The 26,369-nt window shown below is 37.8% G+C and overlaps 1 protein-coding gene across 1 annotated transcript in view; it reads left to right on the top strand.

Annotated features, from left to right (window-relative positions):
- LOC106667217 (protein tincar) overlaps positions 1-26,369 on the top strand; it is a 141,555-nt gene that overhangs the window by 40,902 nt on the left and 74,284 nt on the right. The window contains exon 2 of the mRNA XM_014395038.2: positions 9,304-9,372. The gene's annotated coding sequence lies outside the window, so the exon portion shown is untranslated. The remainder of the gene's footprint in view (positions 1-9,303; positions 9,373-26,369) is intronic.

Here is a 26,369-nt window from a genome sequence, read left to right as displayed (position 1 = left end):
CTTTCATTCGCCCTCCACATATCCAATTTCATCTTGATCGCAGGACGTGAGAATTCCGCCCCTTTCCCGAATTGCTCCATCCCGTTAAGGGATGAAATTTAAAAATTATCGCCATCAATTTTCCACCTGGTTGTTCTTTGGTTTTCCCCCTTGGAAAAATTGGTTTAAATTAAATATTACTTCCATTCTATCTTTAATATTTAGCAAATGATTTGCAAGTGGTTTTTTCCACTGAATCCAGTATGAAGTCTTCGTGCAATAATTTTACTGGGATACGCTTATATTTCATGATTTTCCTGGCCCAAGAGGAACTTTTATAAGTTTTATATATTTATAAGGTTTTCAATATGTTCAGGAGACTATTTAATAGTAACTATTTAATAGTCTATTTAATAGTTACGTCAGAAAGTACAAACAGAAAAATCTGATCACCTAACTTCCTACCTTCTTTGGATAAATGCTCGAGAAGTTTCTCGTTATCAAACTGCAAACCATATTGCTGACAACCAGTTCTGCTTTCGACACTACTACTCTACCATTCATTGCGCACACCGCATTGTAGAGGCCATCTTTACTGCCCTCGAGTGTAACAGCACTATCGGGATATCAACATCAATTGACAATTGGACATTCTTCAAGCATTTGACCGGGCATGGCACTTGGGCCTGCTGTAAAAACTTAGGTCAAAGCTTTCTTCCTCTACATCTGCTATTTATCATATCAACGTTGGTCTCAAGGAAGTAAACTGGCACTACTTCTCTATAACATCTACACTGCTGGCTTTCCTGTCACACGACCCCACAGCATCGTATTTGGAAAATCAAGGTCAACTAAAACAAATCCATATAATTTTCAGTAATTTCAACATTCAGTAAGACCTAAGACCCGAATTTTAATCCAGGGTAGTTGGACGATAGAACCAAGTTGTAGCTTTACGTGACATCTGACCGTTAGTTATATTTGGAACCCAGGTGGATGAGGGATCTAACCGATAGTTGGATATGAGGCCCTACTTGTAGTCAGACTTAAGGCCCAATACTTTTAGTAACTCACTACTTTCGTGGTCCGCTTGACCAATTAATACATGACAATTAATTAAGGTTTTTAGTTGAGATGAAAAAAAGTTAATGGCACGAGAGGGATTCGAACCCCCGACCGTTTGCAAGCTCTCTGTCGCCATTTCAATTGTCGTCGAAAATCCAATCCGATTACCCGACATTAGAAAAATGGCAAAAGGAGGGAAAACTCATAAGGTGGGGTTGAGATGGGGAGTTGATGTCCGAGTGGATCGAGGTCACGGTAGCTCAGGTGGTAGAGCAGCGGCGTATCTAGTTGAAGGTCGTGGGTTCGAATCCCTCTCGTGCCATTAACTTTTTTTCATCTCAACTAAAAACCTTAATTAATTTTCACTTTTAGTAACATAAGACCCAAATTGTACTTGGACGTGAGACACAACTTGTAGTTAGACGTGATATCCAAATATTAGTTAGATCTGAAGCCCAGTTAGGCAAGACACCTAAGGATAGTTGGGTATGAGGCCCAAATTGTGATAGGATGAGAAAGAGATGACAGGCAGTTGGACCTAACATGACGACGAAATTAAACATGACACCTAACGATTAGTTACTTTAAGTGATACCCGATTCGGGGCCCACTACCTGCAGTAGGAAGTAAGAACCATCTTTTGGTTGGACGTTAAACCCCCTATTATTTGGGTGTGATATCGAACGGGCAGTTGTATAACAGACGCGATTTGTAGTTCGCTGTGAGACCCAGCGGGTAGTTGGACTTGAGAACCAATACTTCTGGTAACGTAAGACCCAACTAGTTGTCTGTTAGACCCAACTGTAGTTGACAAATCCATATAGTTGTCACCTTAGGCAAAAACCTCCCTCCAGTCCATTTAACGATTTACCCAAATCAAACCATATATGTTACTATTGTACCAATACAAACGGTTGAACTACAACCCACTTGACTATAACGCGCAATCTGCAAACTTTGATACAAAATGATTCAAGAACTGCTAGATAGATATAACTAATTACAGTGCGAAACGAACTCCACTATTCGCACCCATATGGACTAGAACTTGACGGGCCAGCAAATTCGTACCAATCCAAAGTCCTCAGTACATGAGCCCGATGTCCTAGACCTTGCCAACTATACTTAAACTCCATTCCAAATTATCTTTTCACCTTAATCCATTAATAAATAATCTATCTTGTCTTACTCATCCGACGAACCCTCCCAAACGTGTGAAAAAGCTACCGACCAGTGATCAGTTGGCTCGTTAACGACAGTCTACCAAGTTTAGAAAAATGTTTATTGACGAAAGAAAATTCATCTTAATTTACAATTTAGGAGAAATTCGATGTTGTAGGTGGGTCTTTAGGGCCTTTAACTCGGTTTTCCAGGGGTGGAAGTTCGAGCGAAACAATCCTTTAATCGATGAGCTCGGCTGCGGCGGCGGATTCGCATAATGCATTCAACGTGTGTTCATCATAAGTCGCTGCTGAAACGTGCTTCGCCGTCTATCGACTCGTTTCCTTGCGGAGGCTTAACCGTCCTGTTGCGACAGCCGTCGTCGCGGATTATGCCTACACGCCCGAACAAACCCAACCATTCCTCGGCGTACAAAGGCAACAGCCCAAACAATACAAATAATCGCCTTTTTTTTTAAAGAAACTTTAGAATGTAAAAATCCGGATTTATAGTGATGTAAATTTCATAAATGTACAAAATATCGATTGGGAAAGAAATATATCGTTGTAGGGGGACAATTGATAAAGCTCGTGTTTATCACATTTCTCCATTGTGCTCCTAGGTCGAAGTGAGAGAATCAAATATGACGCATAGTTCTGCCGATAAATGTCTCCGGACTTGGACCGTGACTTCATCTGTTTCGTTATTTTCCTTATCGCCGTACCACAGAAAACGCTGCTCCACCATAAAACCTTATTTCGTATAAAACGGAATGTAGTCTATTTAACTAGATAAGAGACTGGACAAGTTTGGAAAATGATAATGTACTCCGTGTCATGTCAATCACTGTTCACAAACGATTCCCCTACAAGGCAAACATTTAGAATGACACTTGTAAATAAATAAACTGTATTTGCATCATTTCACTTACAAATAGCCGTGCCTCCTTCGTTATTTTGTAAACAATTCTGTTTAATCGTCTGACAAATAAAATCAAAATATGACGACCATTCGTGCCCTCGTTTATTCCATTGCTTTTTGTTTGTTATCGTCGAGATGAGAACGAGTCGGTGTTTAATTATTTTTAATTTTCCCATGGAATATTTGCCGATATAAGCCTGCAATTGATTTTATGTTCTTTTCTTATCCAACGTTTTTCCAATCACTACTAATGTTTTCGACATGTTCAAAATATAGCCTGTATCTTTCTATAATTGTTCATTTGTTGATTTAACTTGTACGGAAAGGTCGGACGTTTTCCTCTTCTTTTAAATGCATGTATTCAGTACTTGTAATATAACGTGACGTGATGGATGTCAAACCCCGCTATTAGTTGGACGTAAGACCTTACGTGTATATGAACGCAAAACCCAGTTGGGTGTGAGACATGGCACTACCAGTGCGAGACCCGACTCGTAGTCGGATGCGAACCATAACGGGTAGTTGGTCGTGAAACTCAACTATTAATTGGTTGTGAGGCGAACGAGTATATGAACGCAAAACCCAACTTGTAGTTGAATATGAGACCCAACTTGTAGTTGGATGCGAACCCTAACGGGTAGTCGGCCGTGAAACCCAACTATTAGTTGGACGTGACATCCAACTATTAGTTGGACGTGAGACCTAACGCGTGGCTGGGATTACGTTCTAAACCAACGATCTTCCCTTTATTACTACTATTTTTTACATGTTCAAAATATTTTCGCCTGTATGGTAGTTCCTTTCTTTACACAAATTGTATGGAATGTTCGGACGTTTTCCTCTTCTTTTTGAATTGGTTTATGTCGTGGTAGACTTTTTGAACAGGCTATTTATTATATAGTTCGTCCATGGATCTATTTTCTTTTTCGGTTCTATGAACGTATGAGATAATTGGGATGTCAAAAAATTCATTTCCTCATTTTCCTCTTTTAATCGAAGCTTCAATTGCAGCTCTGGAACCAATCACGACCGGCTCCTTATCAAATAAAGGGTTTTTCAACCGGTTAACTAGACCTCTCCACCTCCTCAATCCTATTAAATCATTTGAGATTCAGTCATTTGAGAAAAGATAGCTGTCGCCGACTTATCCGATTTTTTAGTCATCTATTGAGCGATATTATACAAGGAACTCAAAAAACAGATTTGTGTTTGTCAGGTGCCGTAGTATCGAACGGAATAGGCTCAGGGTACCTTTGAGTAAGGATCAAAAGAAATAAAATGTGAAAAAATACTTGAACCACAATCAATTATAGAAGGGAGGTATTTTTGAGATACAACGATTGGATGTAAGGCCCACCTTGTTGTTGCACGTCACTCCCAACTTGAATGTGAGACCCAACTATTAGTTGGAAGTATCACCCGAGGGGCAGTTGGATTTAAAATCCAACTATTAATCCGAATATGAGAACCAACTATTGGTAGGATGTGAAACTGAACTGGCGGTTGGATTACCCCGACAGTTGAATGATGTCAGACCTAACAAGTAGTTATAGATAGTTATTTGTAGTTGAACAAGACACTAAACTATTGGTTGGATGTGAAATTGAACGAGCAGTCGAGCGTGAGACCTAATTTTTAATTCGACGTGAAAAACTCGACGGTTGGAAGTGACAAGTTGGATACGAAACCCATTTATTTGTTGAATATGAGAACAAACGGGTGGTTCGACGTGATACTCAATTATTAGTTTAATGTGAGTCCGATGGGCAGTCGGACCTGAGATCTAACTTGTAGTTTAATATGACACCCAAATATTAGTTGGATGTTAGACCCAACATGTCGTCGGACGTGAGTCTTAACTTGTAGTTTGGCGTGAGACCCGCTGGTTTATTGCAAGGTCGGCCCCATTTGTGGAACCTGACGATTAGCGATGCTCGACGGGTAGTTGTACGTGGACCCAACAATTAGATGGATGGGAACCTAATGGGCAGTTGCTGTGACACCCAACTATCAGTTGGACGTGAGACCTGACTACATAGTTAGTTAAATGTGACACCCAACTTGTAGTTAGATGTAAGACCCGAAAGCCAGTTGGACGTGAGACCTAACGGGGAACGGCTGGTTTGGTGCATAACTTATAAACTTAGTCTGATAGCTCGGTTAAATTCTGAGATTTCTTGTTGAGGTCTGCGTGGAGATGAACCTGTAGTTCGGTCGTTTCCCATCATTTTGATCCGCCTATCATCGCTGTTTCGGTCTGTCAGACGAGTCTCTTAATTTCGAAGTTCGCTGCGATTTTTTCCAGCAATTAGTCAGACTGAAGAAAACCTGGGCTGGACACGGGAGTAATTTGTTAAAATGCGTCTGTAAGGACACATAGGAATTCGTGATGAGACAGCCACTCGGGGAAATAAACGGACCAAACAGGGCCCAGAGCCGTCCAACAGGCAACAGTCAGACTACTTACATAGTTTACCAGTTCTCATCATTTGCTCGGCGGCTTGGTTTTGTTCACAACAAATTACTTTTTCCCTCTCATTCTGGGATATTCTCGCTTTGGTCCTTTCTCGAATTGTTGGCCAGTAGCACTTTATAAGCCATAGCCATTATAAATTACCAAGTTTATGGTAGGTTGAATCTAGGTTTTAAAGCCACCCGATTTTGATGGAAACGAGATTATTTGCGGATCGATCGGTGTCGAAATACAGTCTACGTGTAAATTCGGCCCGAGTGTTATTTATCGTGGAGCTGTTTAATTATAATGCGAAGGGCAGCGGATAGGAGACTCGTTAAGATTTTAATTAATTAGCTTTCCCCTTTCGGCTCCAGTCTTGTTATTTTTGGCAATTTTTGTGGCGCGCATTTTAAGCGTTGCAATAAACCAGCTAATTTCACCCCTAAAAAACCTTTTCTCAATGGAAAACTATATACGCATCGAAGGAGGTAAGGTTTTATTTTGGCAAGTTCAGAAAATCAGAATCCTTGAGCTATTAAATTAAATTTAGTTTTATGGAAAACCTCCGGATCTAAAAGAAGGATACTATATACCAGAATATCGTTGAAATTAATGAATTTTTACAATAAGTCGAAACATAGTATTTATGGTAATATAAAAATGTTACATTGAACCACCAAGAAGAATAAATATTTCAAATTTAAGGGAATTATTTCTGAAATGTAGTTTTCTGCCTTTGTACTGCATGTATTTAAAGATATATATTATGTAATAATAATAATAATAATGTTTATTTAACAACAAAAAGAAATGTATACAAAACAAAGTAAATTAACATAATACACCATGGTAAATACCATCTGGCGGAATATATTATGTATGTAAATGGATAAGAAAATAATACGCCGAATCTTATTAAGTGGGGTTAAATATATAAAAAGTTACAAAATCCAAAAGACCCTTTTAGGAGGTAAAAAAATATATTTTGAGAAAACCAATTTGGATATGTTAAACGTACCCTTTCAAACCGTTAAATACGAATTTTCGTAGCAAATAAAAAATAGACATTTTGGGGCTGGTTCAACCGAGGGCATTTTTTTACACCTTGGTCTCCACAAAAACTTCATAACCCCTCTGGATTTTATCCAATTTCAACTTTGTTTCAACTTTTGTAAAACTGAATCTTTATCGTTTCAAAAATGTAAACAAAATAGCAAAAAGGAGGGAAAATTCGAAAGGTGGGTTGAGATATGGGCAGTTGGCGTCCGAGTGGATCGAAGTCACGATAGTTCAAGTGTTTAGAGCAGCGGCGTATTTAGCGGAAGGTCGTGGGTTCGAATCCCGCTCGTGGCACTTGACTTTTTTATCTCAACCACGAACTCTAACGAATATACACAAAGTTTAGACTTTTGTCATTATAATCGAGAAAAATAAGAATGAACCGAAGAAAAACTTCTCAAACTTTTTATTTTATATCTTTCGTTCTAATTTATTTATTAAGGCCAACTTTGTGCCAATGCGTATAGTTTATAGTCTCCTAAGATCCCGTAAAATCCCCCGTAGATCGGTGGAACCGATTCAACTTCATTCAGTTTATGTTTCGTTTTTGTGATACTAGGTCGAAAAATAATAGAAACATGTCCGAAATTTCTTACAAATGATCCTAGGAGCATCGAAAAAAATTATTTCAGGTAATTTCGGTTTATATTGTGCATATGTTTCAAGTTCTTATCTATCAGTAAATTTGTACTTTTACGGGGTTTAAGAAAACAATATGAAAGGTTCTATTCATGAGGTTAAATATTTAAAAAGTTAAAAGCTTCCTGTAAAGCAGGCCAAAAACATTTATTTCGAAAAAAAGTTTGGGTGTGTTTTAAGCTCACATTAAAGCCTCTAAATGCGAATTTTCATATCGTGTCTTATGTTCCATTTAAAAATTCATTACTCCATTTATCGTATCAAAATTCTACGTTGTTACTTCCGTTGGGAAGCTGAGTGTCTTCTTTTTTAGGGCATATCAATAAGGTTTGGATTTTACATTATTATATTTGAGAAAAACAAAGATGAAACAAACAAAGAACACTTGAAACTTTTTATTTTATTTCTTAGAGTTTGATTGATTTAAAGAAACCAGAATTGTGCCATTAGATGCAATTTATAAGGTTTATAACCTCTGTTAAATTTCCTGAGGCTCGATGGAGTCGTTTCTAATTTATGATCGTTTTTGCGATTTTCTGCAAAAATCGGACGCAACTTATCAAGTATATGGGGGAACATTTTTTTCTTTTTCTCAAAAAATTATGTTCAAGGATATTTTGAAGAGCGGAAAACGAATATGAACGTAGTTTATTGCTAAAAAAAATGTATTTTAACCTATTTTGTTTCGTCGCTCTGTCACAAATTCCGCAACAAAAGCCTAGAGATTTATTTACTGGAGGGGGAAAATTTGAGAAAAAAGTACATATTTTGATTTCCCCAAAATTGATATTCAGGGGTTTTCGGTGTGCTGAAAACTAATATCAACTTTGTTTCTTGTTTAAAAAAAATCATATAACTTACTTTCATCCATGTATTTAGTAGCCATAATTGTCCGTATTAATATTTTGATTAATTATCCTTTTTATCTAAAGTCTTGGTTGAGATGAAAACGCCAGTGTCGCGAGGGGATTCGAACCCACGACCTTCGGCTCAATACGACGCTGCACTAACCACTTGAGCTATCGTGACGAGGAGCGGCGTATTGAGCGGAAGGTCGTGGGTTCGAATCCTGCTCGTGACACTGGCTTTTCTTCTCAACCAAGACATTAGATAAAAAGTATAATTAATTAAAACTACTTTCCTTCGTTGTTACGTCGCAAATTTTCAAGATTTACCTGTGGCTAGGTGGCAAATTTAATTTTGATGACAATTATTAATTTAATTTAATTTTACATATGTTCAGGACCTTGGAAATTGCATACAATGTCACAAACGTTCTTTAAATTAATAAAATTTAAAAAAGTTTGAGGGGTTTCTTTGTTTGGTTCATCTTTATTTTTCTCAATTATAATGGCATAAGCTTTCTTGGCACTGGCAGAAAGGGGAAATATTCAGCTTGCCAAAGGTTGTAATATTGTTGAATTTTGATAAATTTTATATGAGTAGTGAATTTTTAATTGATACGTAGGACATCAAAAAAAAAAGTTGCCACAGGCTGAACAAGCCGAAAAATGTGTATATTTTATTTGCTCTCAAAATTCTTATTTAATGGCTTTAAAAGGTATTTGAAACTAGTGAAAACACGCCAAGAATCCGATAATTCAAAAACTCCTAACCCCTGGAAGAAGTACGGGCCGATTTAAGCAGGCCAGGTGATCCCTCTCTCCACGTTCGCCCCCACCGGAACATATGGCAGTCTGAAGACAGGTGGTCGGCACTTTTCGTCTCCTTGCCTCTTCAGTCCGCCACCAACCAAAACACCAGAAGGTGGTACGTCGATAAACGTCTCTTTATTACAAGTCGTTGGAATATAATTTGTGAAAAAAAAATCGGGTGTCGAACCGAAATAGTAGGACGAAGGAGGCTAGTGCTAATCCGACCCCTAGGCGTGAATCAATCATAAAGATTAAAGGTTAAATCGATTCTATAAAACCATACCCTCGAATATAACTTCATATTATTAAATTTAATTACATGCGAGAATAAGTGATAAAAACACGACATTAAAGGTTTTTCTTTTTCAGAATTCGTGTGGTTTCAAAAATCGGCGCCAATTCTGCTGAAGCCTCCTAGAACTGACATACAAAAATAAGGTAAGTTTAAAGTTTTTATATTTATCATTTATATAAATAAGTAGTGAGATAAATTTTCGGATCAAGGGGTAAATTTTGTTTTCTATTTTCCAAAAACAAAAATATCTACTACTACGTATGTAGGTCGAAAAATGCTAGACACGAGTTTTTTTATCAATGGAATTAGGAGCCTAGAAAAAAATTATTTCAGGTAATTTCTGCCTATATTGTGCATGCATTTCAAGTCGATTTTTTTTAACGTAGGATAAGAAAATAATACGCAGGATCGTATTAAATGAGGCTAAAGATATCAAAGTTTACAAAAATTAAAAGACGCTTTCAGTAAAGTAGGCAAAACGAAATTATTTTAAAAAATTGGGTTTATCTGAGCAGTTTTTAAAGACCTTAAATACGGACCTAGGAGCTTAGAAAAAAAAACGATTTTAGATATTTTCTGATATGAACCTAGCAGCCTAGAATTAAAAATGATTGTTAGATCATTTCTACCTACATTGTGCATGTGTTTGAAAGTTATATCAGTCGATTTTTTTTAGTGGAATAAGAAGTAATACGCAGGATCATATCAAATGAGACTAGGTAGATAAAAAAATTACATAAACAAAAGAAGCTTTCAGGTAAAGCAAAAAATTATTTCGAAAAAAAAAACAATTTAGGTTGGTTTAAGGCACTGTATAAAGCTCTTAAAAACAAAGCTTCGCAGCAAAAAATTCCTACTATTAAATAAGGCTAAAGATACAAAGTTTACAAATACCAAAAGTCACTTTCAGTAAAGTAGGGAAAAAAATAATATTAAAAAACAATTTGGGTTTATTTTGACGAGTCTTTAAAAACCTTAAATACGGACCTAGGAGCTTAGAAAAAAAACGATTTTAGATATTTTCTACCTACATTGTGCATGTATTTCAAAGTAATGATATATCAGTCGATTTTTTGTAGCAGAATAAAAAAATAATACGCAGGATTGTATCAAATGAGACTAGGCATATAAAAAAGTTCCAGAAACAAAAGACGCTTTCAGTAAAAAAAAATTATTTCGAAAAAAATAATTTGGGAGGGTTTTAAGTACTGTATAAAGGCCTTAAAAACGAAGTTTCGTAGCAAAAAAAATTTCTCGTAAAAAGGAAATAAAACACAAAAAAGAGGCAATAAACACGACGAACAATCAAAGCAGAAATATTTGTCAAAATATTAAGCAGAGAAAAAAAAGAACATACAGACGTTGTAACATCAAACTTTAAGCTAAAAATAAAAATAAATAAAAAACAAACAAAAAAGAAAAATTCAACGTAATTTCACGATGGCTTTATCTCTTTTCTTATGTTTTCTTTGTTTTTCCTTTTTTTTTTGGGGGGGGGGCTTTTTTATTAGTTTAAAGTTGGATTTTACAACTTCTTATCGTTGTTCTTTCTTTTGTTTTTATATCTGTGCTTAGTGTAGATATTTTGTCCTGATTTTCTGCTTTGCTTGTCTTTTATGTTTATTGTCTCTTTTTTTACATTTTTCTTTCTTTTTGTGTTTATTGTTATCACGTTACCCAACTCCCTGTTTTGCAAACCGCGCCACTTCCCCTCCATTTAATTTCTGCATTTAGGTTCGATGTAAATGAAGATCATTGCATACCGCCAGAAAGCTTAATAAAACGAATTGTTTTGAAATTTGCCAAGCTCTACCGTTAATTTTTCAAACGAGGCTGTAAATTTTCAGGCTCTTTTCGATGCCTTTTCGATTTACCCGAAAATGAATGTTCAGCAGGTTTATGACGAAAACCGTAGATAGTTTAAAAAAAAAAAAAACATCAAATGTTGAGTATCTGCGAAAGGGTTGAGAATTGGACGATGGTCCAAACGAACTTTTTTTTGTTGTACTTGTGGTGTAGAAGCATGTGACGAACTTTGTCCTACGAGTAGTGAATCACCCTGTACAAAAAGTTACAAAAACCAAAAGACGCTTTCAGTAAAGCAGGCCAAAAAAATCATTTCGAAAAAATTGGAGTTGTTTAAGGCGCCTTTAATAAGAATTTCCATAGCAAATGAAAAATTTTTGGACTTGTTCAGTCAAGGGCATTTTTCCCATCTTGGTCCGAAGTTCTATATAAAAATACATTACTCTTTTGGTTTTTATCCAAATTCAATGTTATTACAACCAATTGAAAGCTGAATATTTCTTGTTTAAGTCAATATGAAGAGTGTTTGGATTTTATATCATTATAATTGAGAAAAATATTGAACGACAAAAAAGATCCTCAAACATTTTATATATATTTCTTTCTAATTTATTTATGCAAGACAATTATGTGCCATTATGTATATTTTATAATGTCCTAAACCCCTCTAACGTTGGGTTTTATGTCTAGTATCCTCCAGTCCCTCGAAGTCATTTCATATACTTTATCCAATTACGAATCGAGGGCTAACTTTTTTTTTATTTTCCATAAACACAAATGCCAAGGTGTCAATGTTTTTTGAATTAATCGCTGGAAATTGTAACATTAGTCCAATGATGATCATTAAACATGTTCAGTTAAAAAAAAAAAAAAAAAAATCACAGGCCTCAAGATATAAACGTTTAACAATCCTAGAGAAAAATTGTTTATTTTCTAGGTCTCAGAGGCGCTTTTTTTCTTTAAAATTAAAAAAGATTTGGAAATAAGCTCTCCACGAATTGACACTTTTCTAAACGCAAGGACTTATTCAATTCCAATATAAAATCCCTAGTTTTTCAAGTCAAATTTCCAAAGTTTCAGTTATTTAAAAAAAAGGGCTCGTGAGAAGTGTCCCTTCTGAAAAAAGGCAAGGCATGAATAAATCCCGCTATGAAATGAGTAAGGCCACGTGTTCTGTCAAGGAGCTTTGGGAATCCTCCCGGACCGAATGAACCCAACGGGAAAGAGGGTTTTCGAGGGGTATTCATGGGCCAAAGTGACAAAAAGCTTTCAGTTCCACAGATCGTTATCGCACCGAGTTTTAAAATGTCCCTTTTTACCTTCAGTTATATTTTAATAAGAATCAGTTCGCCTATTAATATTTGTTTAGCCTTTATTTAAAATTTTAAAAATAATCTAGGTAGATACGGTAGTTCATATCGAGAAGTTTTTGGAGAAAAGCCAGAGGGTGACAGTAAGTAGACGCTAGACGCACAGAGTATGTACTTTCTGTTTAAGAATCATACTATAAAAACGTACAAAATTTTGAACGTATTTCAGCAATTTTTCAAAGTCATTTGGTTGTTAAACAACGGAGGCCAAAAAATTGCCAATAAATTAAAATGATTTACATGATTTTACACCTTTTTATCAAATAAATAATTAATTTCTCAGCTACTGGTTGGTTTTTAAAGAAAATTATTTTCCCAAAATCTATAGATCCTATTACAGCCTATATTTGTTTATTTATTTGTTTTATTACTCTACGAATTTGTAGGAAAGGATGTTTCAAACTAGGGTATCGTTTATTTTTGGTTAGAAACTAAAGTTGTGACAAGATTTTATTCTTTTTTATATGTAAAAAAATTAATTTCTCACCTCAAGGTTTGTTTTTTTCAAGAAAATTATTTTCTCAACATCTATCCATCCTATAGCCAGTATTTTTTATTGGTTTTTCTTATTATTCTAATTATTTTTGGTTAGAAACTAAAGTTCTGACAAGATTTTACACGTTTTTTATCAAAAAAAAAAATTATTTTTTCTCATCTCCTAGTTGGTTTTTTAAAGAACATTATTTTCCCAAAATCTATAGATCCTATTACAGCCTATATTTGTTTATTTATTTGTTTTATTATTCTACGAATTTGTAACAAAGGATATTTCAAACTAGGGTATCGTTTATTTTTGGTTAGAAACTAAAGTTGTGACAAGATTTTATTCTTTTTTTATATATAAAAAAATTAATTTCTCACCTCAAGGTTGGTTTTTTGACGAAAATTATTTTCTCAACATCTATCCATCCTAGGCCAATATTTTTTTAAATTTATTTGTTTTATTATTCTACTAATTTGTAGGAAAGTATTATTAAAACTAGGGTATCGTTTATTTTTGGTTAGAAATTTATTGTTGAGACAAGATTTTACACCTTTTTTTATATTCATTTATTTTTCAGCCCTGGGTTTTTTAAATAAGAAAATCGGTCTTTGCTATTGTTCGCCTATTATTGTTCTATAAATTAAAAAAAATCGTTTCAAAATAATGAAGACTTTTGGTGAAAACGAAATGTGAAAAATACTATTCAGGGGAGCCAATTTTCTGATGCAACTCCAATTTTTCGCATCTCCGGCCAATTAACCTAATATAAACGTTACATAACTATCCCTTTTGCAGTATTTAGCCCGGAAAATAGTTTTTGATATAGAATATACATTGAAGAAATTCAAACAGTGTGGATGTGCAAGTTCAAGAAAGCAAGATTTGTTGTTTCTTGGCTGTTTCCCAACTTTCAAAATATTACCTGAATCTTACTTTTATCCATTGGAATTTAATGAGACTTTCATGCTTCAACAAAGGTATTAGTCAAGTTTTAAAAAAAATCATAAAAGATTGCTTTTTGTGACCAAACAACGGTGTACAGTTAAACGCAACTTGCTGGCGAATATGTTTACGGCTTATTCCTATTTATCAAGTCCTGTTTTTTTTTTCAAACTTCACACATTAAAAAAATATATATGTTAAGTCTTTGAGCCGCTTTGATATCTTTTCGTCATTGAAAGGGTTATCAGGAAGTCGAAGCGAATCAGAGCGGGTTGGGTCCAGGTGGTGTTGTGACTGGAAATAAATTACCGACTTTCTAAACCTCTTGTAAGTCCCGTTTGTCAAATTATGATTCGGTTCGAATATTCTGTTTAAATTGAGGAAAACGTTTATACAATGCGATGCTAAAATCTCGGATTATCCAAAATTAAGCATTCCAGTTTAGGTAAAACTTCCAATCCCACTTAGCAACAAAAACAATTCGCGACTTGAGAAAATACAATCCGACAGCATTCCAAGCCCGATTGCTAAAAAGTCATAAGTGATTCGTTTCTAAACGTGGTACTGAATTATAAGATAAAAACCTGATTTTTTCAATATGACGTTGTACGAAACTTAATATGCCTAGGCCCAGGAAATTTTGGGAAATGAAAATGGTACGCGAAGTAGCTGACAGTTGACAGGACCCGAATTCTTCCGCAGGGGGTTGGAAGACGCAATAAAGGAAATGTTCGGAGAGGAAGACGAATGTTAAAAAACCCAGATATTTTTCACCTCTTCCCAGTTAATACGAAGAAATATTCTATCTTGGTTTTTCACGCCTGGAGCAAAGTCCGGCTCATAATGGAATTCATTACAGTACACCGCTAACTTAATAACCGTACGAAAGGGATAGGTAACAGTGTCAACATTACGTGCAGATTCTGCAAACAGCGAGAGGAAACTTCGATAAATTTTCAAGAAACACTTCCACGCGGGAGAAAACACGACCCTGTGACATACATTAGAGGAAATAAAGTCTCCAGCGGCAAGGGGGAGTGTGTGAAAAATAGAGAATTTAATAAAAGAAAACTCTCACTAAAAAACTGCTCTAATATAAACAAACTCTGTTGCGCATTGTAACAGTTTTTGAAATATGACCTCAGCATTAAACTCTAAATCCATACAAATGTGCCCTCCGAAACCTTTAAAGTATTACCTGTGTCTGGTTTTTAGTGTCCGTTAGTTAATGATTATTTGGGGATGGTGAGATGCGGTCTGGTGTGACGTCGGTTTTAGAGAAATATTTTCTTTATCGTGCCTACGTTTCGATCGTTATTGAGATCATCTTCAGTCACCACTTGAGTGTGGGCACTCTCAACACGACCACAAAACTGGCCCAACTACGCAGAAAACAAACACTTTGCGCCCTGAAGATGATCTCAATAAAGATCGAAACGTGAGCACGGTAAAGAAAATGTTTTTCTAAAACCTACGTCATACCAGACCGCATCTCACGATCTCCAAATAAGTATTACCTAACACTAGAGATAAGGATAGGGATAAATTTGGCGGCTACAATGCCTTCGGCACCTCGACCTGAGTAGATAAATTGTGCTTCTCTATTTTTTATATCTAACTGGCCAGCTTTAGGTCGCTTGCGTTCAAAGTAAGTCTTTTGTAGATGTAAAGCCCCAAATAGTGGACAACATTTGCTGCTGCGAAAGGAATAAAGTTGAAGAAGATTGGACGAGAGGTGATACAATCGAGGGTAATGGAATTTTCATTGGGTCTGATCCTCCATTTCTTGGACCATTCTTCCAATCAAGTCAAAAGGTCCTCGAGGTTTCTGAAGATCACTGGGCCTTACCGAAAGGATGGTGATATAGTTTGCATATGTGAGGGCATGTAGCAAGGTTAGTAGGAATGTCTGCAGTACATACTGAATAAAGAATGGAACTGAGGATGGTACCTTGCAGAACATCCGGTTCAGCAAGAAGGATATTTCGATACTTGAAAGTACCTATCAGTTATTAGTCATCCTCCATACCCTTGCCAGCGGCTCCTTCATGTACGATCTTACGGCTTTTCCTCTTCTAGTTGCATGAATATACACCTAAATACCATCACTAAAACATAAAACCTGCCCCTGCAGTCTCTTCTTCCTGACAGGTGCCCAGTCAAGAATCTAACCTGAATCCTGGTTCTGTCGAGATTACATTCTAGAAGTACCTTAGCAAGTCTTGCGGATGGTCCTTTTATGAATCCTTTACACTTACATGCCTGGGGTGTTGTTCCACCAGGTTCTGGCCTCATTAAGCATCCTTTTCTGGGTGTCCATTTTTTGTGGCAAGGAGCCTGGCCACAAAACGTTTCGGGTCTTAGTAGTGTATTCAAATAAGATCCTGTTTTGGCCAGCTCCACTTTCTGACTGCCTCTTTGTCCGAAATGACGAGTGACCCTTGCCAGAGTTAGGTGTCACTGACTTCTGCCAGGGTTTCCATACAGCTCCATACGATTTTTGAGTCTACATCGCGTGAGGCTAAGGCGTTATGGGCCCCCGGGCTATCTTGCGCAGTGTTCAATTGCTTCGATTTCAGTCTGGAAAACTGCAGCGAATCCAGCTAAGTCAGTTCAGATTCATCCCGAGAATTCCGGCTCCTGTGCGACTATCTGTTTTTGGGCCGTAAGTATACCAGTAGGAATTGGTCTTCGGAGGTATTCCTTTGGTAGGCCCACTCCTCCTTTGGTATGAGTACCTTGTGCTTGTGGGTGAAGTTGAATTTTGGAGTAGTGTTTATACCGTGTAGTGTTTTATAGCAAACCACAGTTTACGTTGTTCGTTGAGAAAGCCGATCATACCTAACACTAGGAGTTTATTTTAATAGTAAAACAGCCTGGAAATATTTATAAGGAAACGTATACATTAACATAATGTTCTCCTTGAGGCGGTTAGTCAGTGTGTCAAATAAGAATTAGTTCATTCAGGCTGTTCAAAATTTCAAATTGGCCCAACGTTTTGTTATGATTCCATCACGAGTTTATATAATTTTGGACTTTCCTTCCGAATTTATTTTATAATTTTGTACGTTTTAATAACCCATGTACTGGATAAGAAAACGGAAAAATCTCCGAGAAATTTAATACTAGTTGAGGACATTTTTTTTTCGAGGGGTTTATTAAAACTAGGGGGTACAATGAAGCGCGCCGGCTAAATTTAGCCGGTGAAATTTTCATGCCCTTTGCAGATAGGAGGAGGTTGGCGTTCGATTTTCTGTCAGGCTGCATCTCCAGGGGAAAGCGCACTTTTAAATGAATGAGCCTTGAGGAAACCGAGTGCATGATACCGGTGTGTAAATCGATTTTATACACAAAACGCGATAATCCTTCAAAATCGTTATGTTATCACGAAAAGGTCACAAACGAACCGATGTGTGACAGATTTCACTTGACTTGTTGGTTCATGACGACTTCAAAAAGTGGATCGCGAAGTGGGAATTGTTGCATTTTTTGTTTTTTTCGGAGGTTGTGTATAATATTGGATAAATGGTAAAACGCGACAGACATACAAACACAGTGAAGGTAGGCGGACCATGTTGTGAAAAGTACGTGTTCCTCGTTCTTCAGACCCCATGACTAAATGACAAAATTTTGTTTTTCTAGTCGATTTCCTTTTATTGTTGCTTAAGAAGTAGAAGGATTTGGTCGGTTTGAATCTGGATAAATGTAAAAACTAGTCCAACAGACGAAAACAGCGAGGGCAAAATTTAATTTTTGATTTGAAAACAACAGAACTAAAAGGTTCATCACCCTGCAGAGCCAACAAAGAAATCTCTTTTTTGCTGGTAGATTAAATTCTATACGGTAGTGAGAGATCGAAGGGTTTTGTCGATGTGAAGAAAATATCAAAATGCGTCTGGCAGACAAAAAGAGCGAGAAAAGGCGGACCAAAATGATCTGAAACGACCAAAAACTCTCCTAAACCCCATGGATAAATCTTTTTTTTTTTAATCTCGATTCCCTTATACTTCCAAAGAAATGGAAGAGTTTTGTCGTTTTGATGTGCCAAGTTTAAACGCGTCCGACAGACCAAAACAGCGAGGATAGGCGGACCAAATGATCGGAAATGACGAAACTAAGGTTCTTCATCTCGCATACTCATGGAAAAATCTCTTTTTTCCTCTGCTCGATTCCCTTTTGTATTTTTGTGAAATGCTGAATAGTTTATATTAGTGTAAAACTGGCGAAATGTTTAAGAGAGTTAAAATGTTGTGAGAGTTTTTTAAGTGTGAAAACAAATGTAAAATGCGTTTAGCATATGAAAACAGCGCGCGTAGGAGGACAAAATGATCGGAAACGACCAAATTAAAGGTTCCTCACCCTCCAGAACCCACGAAGGAATCTCCTTTTACTTCTAGTAGTGTCACTTTTTTACGTTTATGAGAGGTTGAAGAGTTTTGTCAGTGTGAAGCCAAATGTCAAAATGCGCCTGATAAACCAAAAACAGCGAAGACCAAAATGCTCGGAAACGAAGAATATATAGGTCCTCACCCCGCAGACCCCATGAAGAAATCTCTTTTACTCTTTGTTAAGAACAAGAAGGGTTTTGTCGGTTTGCATCTGGTTAACTGTCAAACCAGTCCGACAAACGATAACAGAGAGAATAGGCGGACGAAAATTAGCGGAAACGACCAAGGTAAAGTACATCACCCTGCAGACCCTATGATCTTTATGACCTTTGGCCGTTACGTAAAATTATATTTTCACTAATTACTAATTGTATTGCGTTTCGAGAAAAGACAATTCTTTAGGCATGCACATAATACATGAACTTGATAAGGAGACAGTTTGAATTGCTCCTGGTTACCGTTTTTCTCTTCCCTCGAGGATTAGAAATTGAGAAACGCTCGAGGAAGCAAAGTTGCAAAGTGCGGATTTTGTTTTTTACGTTTCAGCAGCCCCGAGAAGCTGGCTTTATATTTATAACCGTATTAATACTTCCTAAACTGACTTGAAATATTTGAAAATGCTACACGCTATCAGCTACATCTTCGTTAAAAATTAATATATAAACCTCTACTTAATAAAACAATAAAGGAAAATATAATACCCATCTTTTGAAAGAGGCTAGAGATTGTAATGGTTTTATATTTCTCAATGACGAGGGAGGATTCGTCATAATTTCGCCCGTAGAAATTCCAGTTAAACGCCGAGAGAATACGGAAGAAAAGACTGCAATGCAATATTTCAAATTTACCCCCTTCGCCGTTCCAGGATTTTAGGCGTGTTTAATTAAAACGAGCTGGTTAAATATTTCATCATTGTTGCTGGTGGGACGCTCCAACGAGGCCGGCAGTGTTATCAGACGGTCGAACACTCCGGATTCCACGTTTCCTGGCCCGCAGACATCACAGTTTTCCATTTCAAACTCTAATCACGCCATATGCAAATGAAATAGTCTTTTAAAAGCCTTTGTGAAAAGAGATCGAAGCAATTGGTAATTTTTGTACATATACTACCGGTAAATTAAGTTTGTCCAATTTGACGAACTACGCCCTTAAATTCGAGATCCTGTAGGGTAGGGCGATGAAACAACTAAATAATTTTCATACGCTAGCTTAAATGCCAATGGAGCTATGATGACCATAAACCTTTACACTGAGGCCGGCGCCATACTAGACGAAATACGACGAAAGTTTCCGCGACGAAAATTTACGCTACACGAGCTTACAGTCAACACACAGCCAGCGACAGACTGAACGGAAATTTCCATCGTAATGCCTCCGTCGAGCTCGTGGTGCACCACACTGACGACCGACAAGCGTAGAACGGAAGAGTTAGGCAATCGGACAGGCAAACTGCAAGAGAAGCTGATTTAGAATGGACTTGGATCAATTTATTGTGGAAGTCAGAACAGGCCCTGTCGGTGGAATTTTTAAAGACGCTCGTCAAATGAAGTTATGGTCATCCCATAGTATTGGAATTGACCAATGCTACCCTTTTCATATTCAATGGATGAATCCAATGTTTTCTCTTTCTCTTTTGCTTCTCCATTGTCGTGTAAATGCACAAACCGAAAAGTGTTTCATTGTACCGTACACGATCAACTGAGTCACGTTGTCAACTGCATATTCAAACAGTCGTTGTAGTCATTCCGTTAATTTCCGCTGTATATTTGGTTTAGGGTTGGGCGGAATTTTCGTCGCGAAATTTCCTTCACGAAAACTTCCGCCGCATTCCGTCTGTTGTGGCGCCGGCCTAAGGGTTTTCAGTCGGAAATAAAAGCAATTCAACAGCTGAGGCGATCAGGCTACACCTTTTCAAAGGCTAGCCTTCACCGGAACCATGAGGACTGCATCTTTGGAAATATTTTAAACTCCACAGCTGTTACACCTACTTTTGTGTATCTCTTGTCCTCATCCACGTCCATTTCTCAATCCAGGTTCCTTCATTCTTCGCTGCGACCTCTCCCAATCCTTGGTTCAAGGGGGGTGTTGGGGCGCAAATTAATGGTGTAGCCCTGAGGGTGTGGCAACCTCTCTAAAGTTCAAGCTTAGAGCCGTCGTGTCGGCCTCGGGTCGTCATGGGGCGGCGGGTGCTTTATCGGAGGCACACGTGGGTTAGGGTAGCAGATCCTGTCTGCATAGACAGGGGAGAGTGCATAACCATCTCTCCTACGAGGTAACAGAAATGGTCCAAGGTTCAGCCCCTTTTACACTGGGAATGGACTCGTAGTTGGCCGTGGTGACACCCTGGGTACCTGGAGAAGAGGCTGTCTTCTATCTGTGACCTTCGCACGAAACTTGCGTATGACCATCGTTATTCACCCGGCCTCACGGGATACGACGGATCGGACCGAAGCGTATATTGTTGAGGACGCTCTGACTACGCTGACGGAGTCCCTCGAATGCGTGAGTAGTGGCGGATGGAAATGGGTAGTGAATCGGTTGCTCCGATTCGAGTATGCTTTGCACGTAGGTGTAGGTAATAAGCTCTATTGGCGGCTTTAACCATAGGCAGTCTCTTCTAGGGGGTGGTTAGCAATTCCACTTTGAACAAAATCGGCCGGAGCGAATCAGGAAGTTTCTACGCTGGGGAAGCCTCAATACTCTGGGAAATAGCGTGGTCTTCTCTATCTAGGAAGTGCGGGGGAGACCAGGCTGATGTATTTCCGCTTACGTAGCCCTTTGCGCGCGGCATACGGTTCGATGCTTAATGCTGACCCGACCACTCGGAATGGGCAAGCGGTGAGCGAGGTTGTCTTGGCCCCTAGGGGCTGAGCTGCCTCTACACCAATGCTGCGGCAGTAACACACTTCTGTCGTATGCAGAGGTGCGTCAGCTCTCATCTTGAGAATCAAAACGTCCGATAAGGCCGGAAGGCTTGGTGCAGACGTTAAAGATCCTCATTGTCCTTTTAAGGACGACCTTACTAATACGGGAAAGCAATGTTACACCTACTCATTCTAAGAGAAATTAGAGTAACTGCTAACACGAAGATCCACTGGCTGGGCCATGTTACAGATAAAGCTGAAGGAGGATTTCAAGCTGACGCGATATGAGGCATACCAACGGACCAAACAGCTCTTGAGCCCAATTCTTTCACCGAAGCTCAACACCCTAACTAGGGCTATTAAGCAACTTGGTTGTAATTCTGTGCTTATTTGCCCCTAGAGGAAAGAGGATAACGCGAACTACTTAGCAGTATTATTCTTTCCACCGTCACACCTACTCATTCAAGGAGAAGCAAGATCGACTGCTCATAGATTTCTACGAGGACAACCATCCACAAAACTGGCCCATGTTAATGAACAACATCTAAATCTGATAGAGGTAACGTCACCCAAATGCAACAATGACAGTACAACGCAATTATAGCAGAAAGACTGTACCCTGGAAAAGTCTGGACTGACCATAAACCTGGGCAGATAATCTAAGGTTTTTCAGTATAAGTAGTAGTATAAGAAATAAAAGCAATTGACCTAGGGCTATGGCGATCAAGCAACTAAGTGATACCACTCCCAACTCCAAGCTTTCTGCACCTTCCTCTTGGTATTATTTTGTTTAGGTGGATTCCATGTTAGCAGTTCGTCTAGGATGATTCCAGATATTTGACCTCTTTGGAGGAATACGGATCCATTTTATGCGCAGTTCGCGAAGCTGTATTTGATATTGTTTTTTTTCTAATTATCAATATTTTTATTACTACATATTGTGCAATTTATTTTTCGTCGTGTTCACATGCCGCCTTTATAAAAATCGGCATCAGGTGTTCAGATCATAGAAAATTACAGGGGAAAGTTTGATCTGTTTAATTGAATTGGACAGTGTTTGTTGAACCGATGACCGAAAATTCTAACTTGTGTGAAAATGTTTCTTTGTGATTGAAATGGGGGAAGAACTTTGGGCAGGGACTCCATGGACAAACAGCTCCGATCCGTGAGTCATGGACTTTCGCTGACTCATTTCGCCTTTTATCAGGTCAGGTTTTGTCGTATTCAATTTTCTTTCTCCTCCTTTCCTTTTGTCGAGGTTCAAACAGTTTCGCGGTTGTGCCCGCCTTTTTTTTGTCCGGACTGGGAGAAACTGTGGGTTGTGCGTTTTAGTTATTTTGACAACCGTTTTGCATTAAAATCCGTTTTGCATAACAGCCAAGCACTAAACCCTCTGGTTAGCCGGACAAAACCCCATGCAAAACATGGTTTATTCCCTTGGGGGGGGGGGGGTTCTGCGGGATTTTTAAAGACGTGCTCTTATTATGGTAAAACGGTTAAAAAAGGGGCCCAGGAGAAAGAGGAAAGCGGAATTTTCGGGCGGACTTTTTACTTAAAAAAGTACATATTTCATTTAAATCTGTTGCTTAATTGATATTAAATCTGGCGTAATTGAGGTCCGTCTTTCCTCCTTGAGAAATGCTAAAACCTTTTATCATTCTTTTTTCACTTTCATTATTACATTTTGAGCATTTTTTGTTTTGAACTTAAGTTCTTAAAATGTACGACGACGAAAGGATAATCAATTGACGCTATCTTGGTTTTAAGCTATATGTTTGGACTTTAAAAAAAGGGACTTATTGAATGTAACGTAAATGATGAAGCAATAATCATTCATTTCTGTAATTATTCACTTTCATTAATTGCTCAACAATTTAATCATATTCAGTCTTTATTCGTTAGCTTTTTTTCAAATCTCTTTTTATAAGTTCTTATGAAGTGTAAGGGCTTTATCGGTATAAACCCTATTCTTCTTTTATTTTCTTACAAAATCGAGGAGTGCAGTTGGAATCTGACAAAATATCTAAACGCGCCAGAAGACCAAAACAGCGAGGAAGGAAAGACCAAAGTGATCGGAAACGACTAAATTATAGGTTATTCCCTTTAAACTCCAAGAAGAAATCTCACTATTTTCTACCCTATTCTTCTTTTATTTTCTTACAAAAAGAAAGAGTTTTGTCAGTTGGAAACTGACGAAAAAAACCCTGGATAAATCTCACTTTTATACTTTTAAAGAAATGGAAAAGTTTTCATTTTGAGGCGCAATTTTAAAAACCGCCTGACATACCAAAACAGCGAAAAATGGCGGACCCAAATGAACGGAAACTATAAAAAAACCTGGATAAATCTCTTTTTTTTAGATTCACTTTTACTTTCAAAGGAATGGAAAATTTTTGTCTTTTTGAGGCGCAAAGTTGAAACCCGCCTAACATACAAAAACAGCGAAAAAATGCGGACCAAAACGAACGGAAATTTAAAAAAATCTGGATAAATTTCTTTTTTTCGATTCACTTTTATATTTTCAAAGAAATGGAAAATTTTTGTCGTTTTGAGGCACAAAGTTGAAACCTTCCTGACATACAAAAACAACGAGAATAGGCGGACAAAAATGATGTGAAACGAACAAAATCCAGGTTCCTCCTCTTCCAGACCCTATAAAAAATCTCGAATTATTGTTTTTCTAATTGATTTCCTGTCTTTCTTTCGTAAGAGGTAGAAGGGTTTTGTCGGTTTGAATCTGGATAAATATAAAAACTAGACGGGCGGACAAAAACAGCCAGGATAGGAGGACTAAAATGACTGAAAGCGACCGAACGGTTCACCATCCTGCAGACCTAAACGAAGAAATCTCTTTTTTCTGGCAGATTCGCTTTTATACGATTGTGAGAGGTGGGAGTGTTTTGTCGAAGCAAATATCAAAATGCGTCTGGCAGCCAAAAACAGCGAGAAAAGGCGGACCAAAATGATCTGAAACGATCAAAATCTATCCCAAACCCCAGGATAAATCTCTTTTTTTTCTCGATTCACTTTATACTAACGAAGAAATTGAAGAGTTTTGTCGTTTTGGTGCGCAAAGTTGAAACGCTGGACACACTAAAACAGCGTAGATAGGCGGACCAAAATGGTCGGAAATCGCATACTCATGGAGAAATCTCTTTTTTTTCTCCCTTTGTACTTTTGTGAAATATTGAATAGCTTATTCCAATGTAAAACTGGCGAACTGTTTAAAAGCTCTGGCAGACCAAAACATCCATTATAGGTGGACCAAAATGTTAGAAAACGACTTAACTGTAGGTTCATCAAGTCGCAGACTTCATTTGCGACTTGATTTATTTTCTAGAAGATTCTCTTTTATAATTTTTTCTGAGAGGTTGAATAATTTTTCCGTGTTGATCTTGCCAAATGTCTAAACGCGTCTGACAGACTAAAGCAGCGAGGATAGGTGGACCACATGTTAGAAAACGACGAAAATACAGATTCTTTTTATCTTCCAGACCTTTATCTTCCAGACCCCAAGAAGAAATCTCACAAATTTTTATAACCGATTGTTTCCCTTTTATATTTTCTTAAAAAGTGGAAGAGTTTTTCGTTGTAAAGCTAAATGTCATCATGGGTCTGATTGCATTTGCTTCAGTTTTAGTATTATTTCGCTTGCAGTTTAAACAAAATACTATAATTTTGACGCCCTTAACACCCATCAGGTGCGATTCCCGTCAATAAGAAAACGATGGTATAAAGCGTAATATTGTAATGAAAAGATGAGTCACGTCGGTTTCCCCTGCTTCCGAAGAGTCCCTGCCGTAGACTAATTTCGACATCAATTTAATTCATCCCCCTGTCTTCTTAGCCATTACGAACAACCCCTCGGCCCGACGGTCTCCTCCGCCTCTCTTTGACTCGACGGATTTTATCGAATCCGCCTCATATCCCGTAGGGGGCCGACGATTAATTTCCACAACCTGGGCCAATTCGGTAAATTGTGTCTCGTTTCCATAGCGACCCTCGTCTTCGACGGTGTACATCGCATGCAGGTCAGACGGTGGCCATTGAAGCTAAAGCAAACCCATGAAGCTACGTGAATATCGGGAACGCAACAGTTTTCCAATTTACAAGATTTATCCGGTGTCCTGTTGTGGTTAACCTTCCGTTTATTTTGTCGCTGTAAGATTCGTACGGCGAATCGATCATACTAACAATCGTTATCTTCTTAAACCAGATGCAAGAAGGGTTTATTTAAGCCATGCGCACAACGGATTTGTACGTAATGGACATTATGCGTTCAATTTAATGTGTATTGATTTACGCGGAAACTTTCTACGTTTCGTGTTCATTTCTATATTGTTAAAATATCTAAGAGCACATGAAGGTTGAGTGCTGTGGGTCAATGAAATAGCGCAAAATCTTTTTTAACAGCAAATCCACCGATGATTTTCTCAGAACAAGGTCGATTAGGAAGAAAAAGATGCGTGACAAAGGAAATAAGAAGTTGGGAACAATAAACAGATAGTCCTTTTATATGAAAATCGCGGTAAGGTCATGAAATTTCACGAGTAGTAAGATCCAAAGACCCGGAAACATTATTTACAGCATCCTAAAAAGTCTCAACGGACTATAAAGGACAGGAAGAACATAGGAGAGCATCAGACACAATGATATGGTATCCAGGTGGCTCCAAAACAAACGAAGGAACCGATCGAAATATGAGCAAAACTCATTAGGGAAGTACACTTAGGTCTTTCAAGGAGAAATACATGCCATCAACGCTTGTGCCCTAGAAAATCCGAAAAGAGGTTACACTGGCAAAAAAATCCTCATAAGATCTGATAGCCAAGTAGCCATTAAAGCATAAAGGTGGCCATTCACGATCACTCCAAATGGAGCCGCGCCAAGCCGTACAGCTCCATTTGGAGTGCCTGAATTTGAGGGGCATTCACGACCGCTCCACAGCCAGTCGCTCCGAACTTCAACCAGTGAATTACCTTCTCAAAATGGATGACGATCTCTTGTGCTACTCTTCTGTTTATTTACATATTAAAAGCAAAAAATCGAAGAGGAAATGGTGTAAGAAGTGGTTCCTGAACAGAAGCCGTAATACCCACATCAATTTGATGAAATATCTTTCCCTTGAACCCGCTGATTGGAGGAACTATTTAAGGATGGATGAAACGTCTTATTTATTCATTATATTTAGTATTCTATTGACCAAATTACTTCTTTCAATTATTTAATCTTTTTTGTAATGTTTTGGTTGAAATGAAAAAGCTAGTGTCACGAGCGGGATCTGAA

The sequence above is a fragment of the Cimex lectularius genome, unplaced genomic scaffold (genome assembly GCF_000648675.2).
Source record: "Cimex lectularius strain Harlan isolate CLEC.00 unplaced genomic scaffold, Clec_2.1 scaffold27, whole genome shotgun sequence".
Taxonomy (NCBI): domain Eukaryota; kingdom Metazoa; phylum Arthropoda; class Insecta; order Hemiptera; family Cimicidae; genus Cimex; species Cimex lectularius.
The sequence above is the reverse complement of the archived record's forward strand: the minus strand, read 5'-3'. Positions and strand labels throughout refer to the sequence as shown.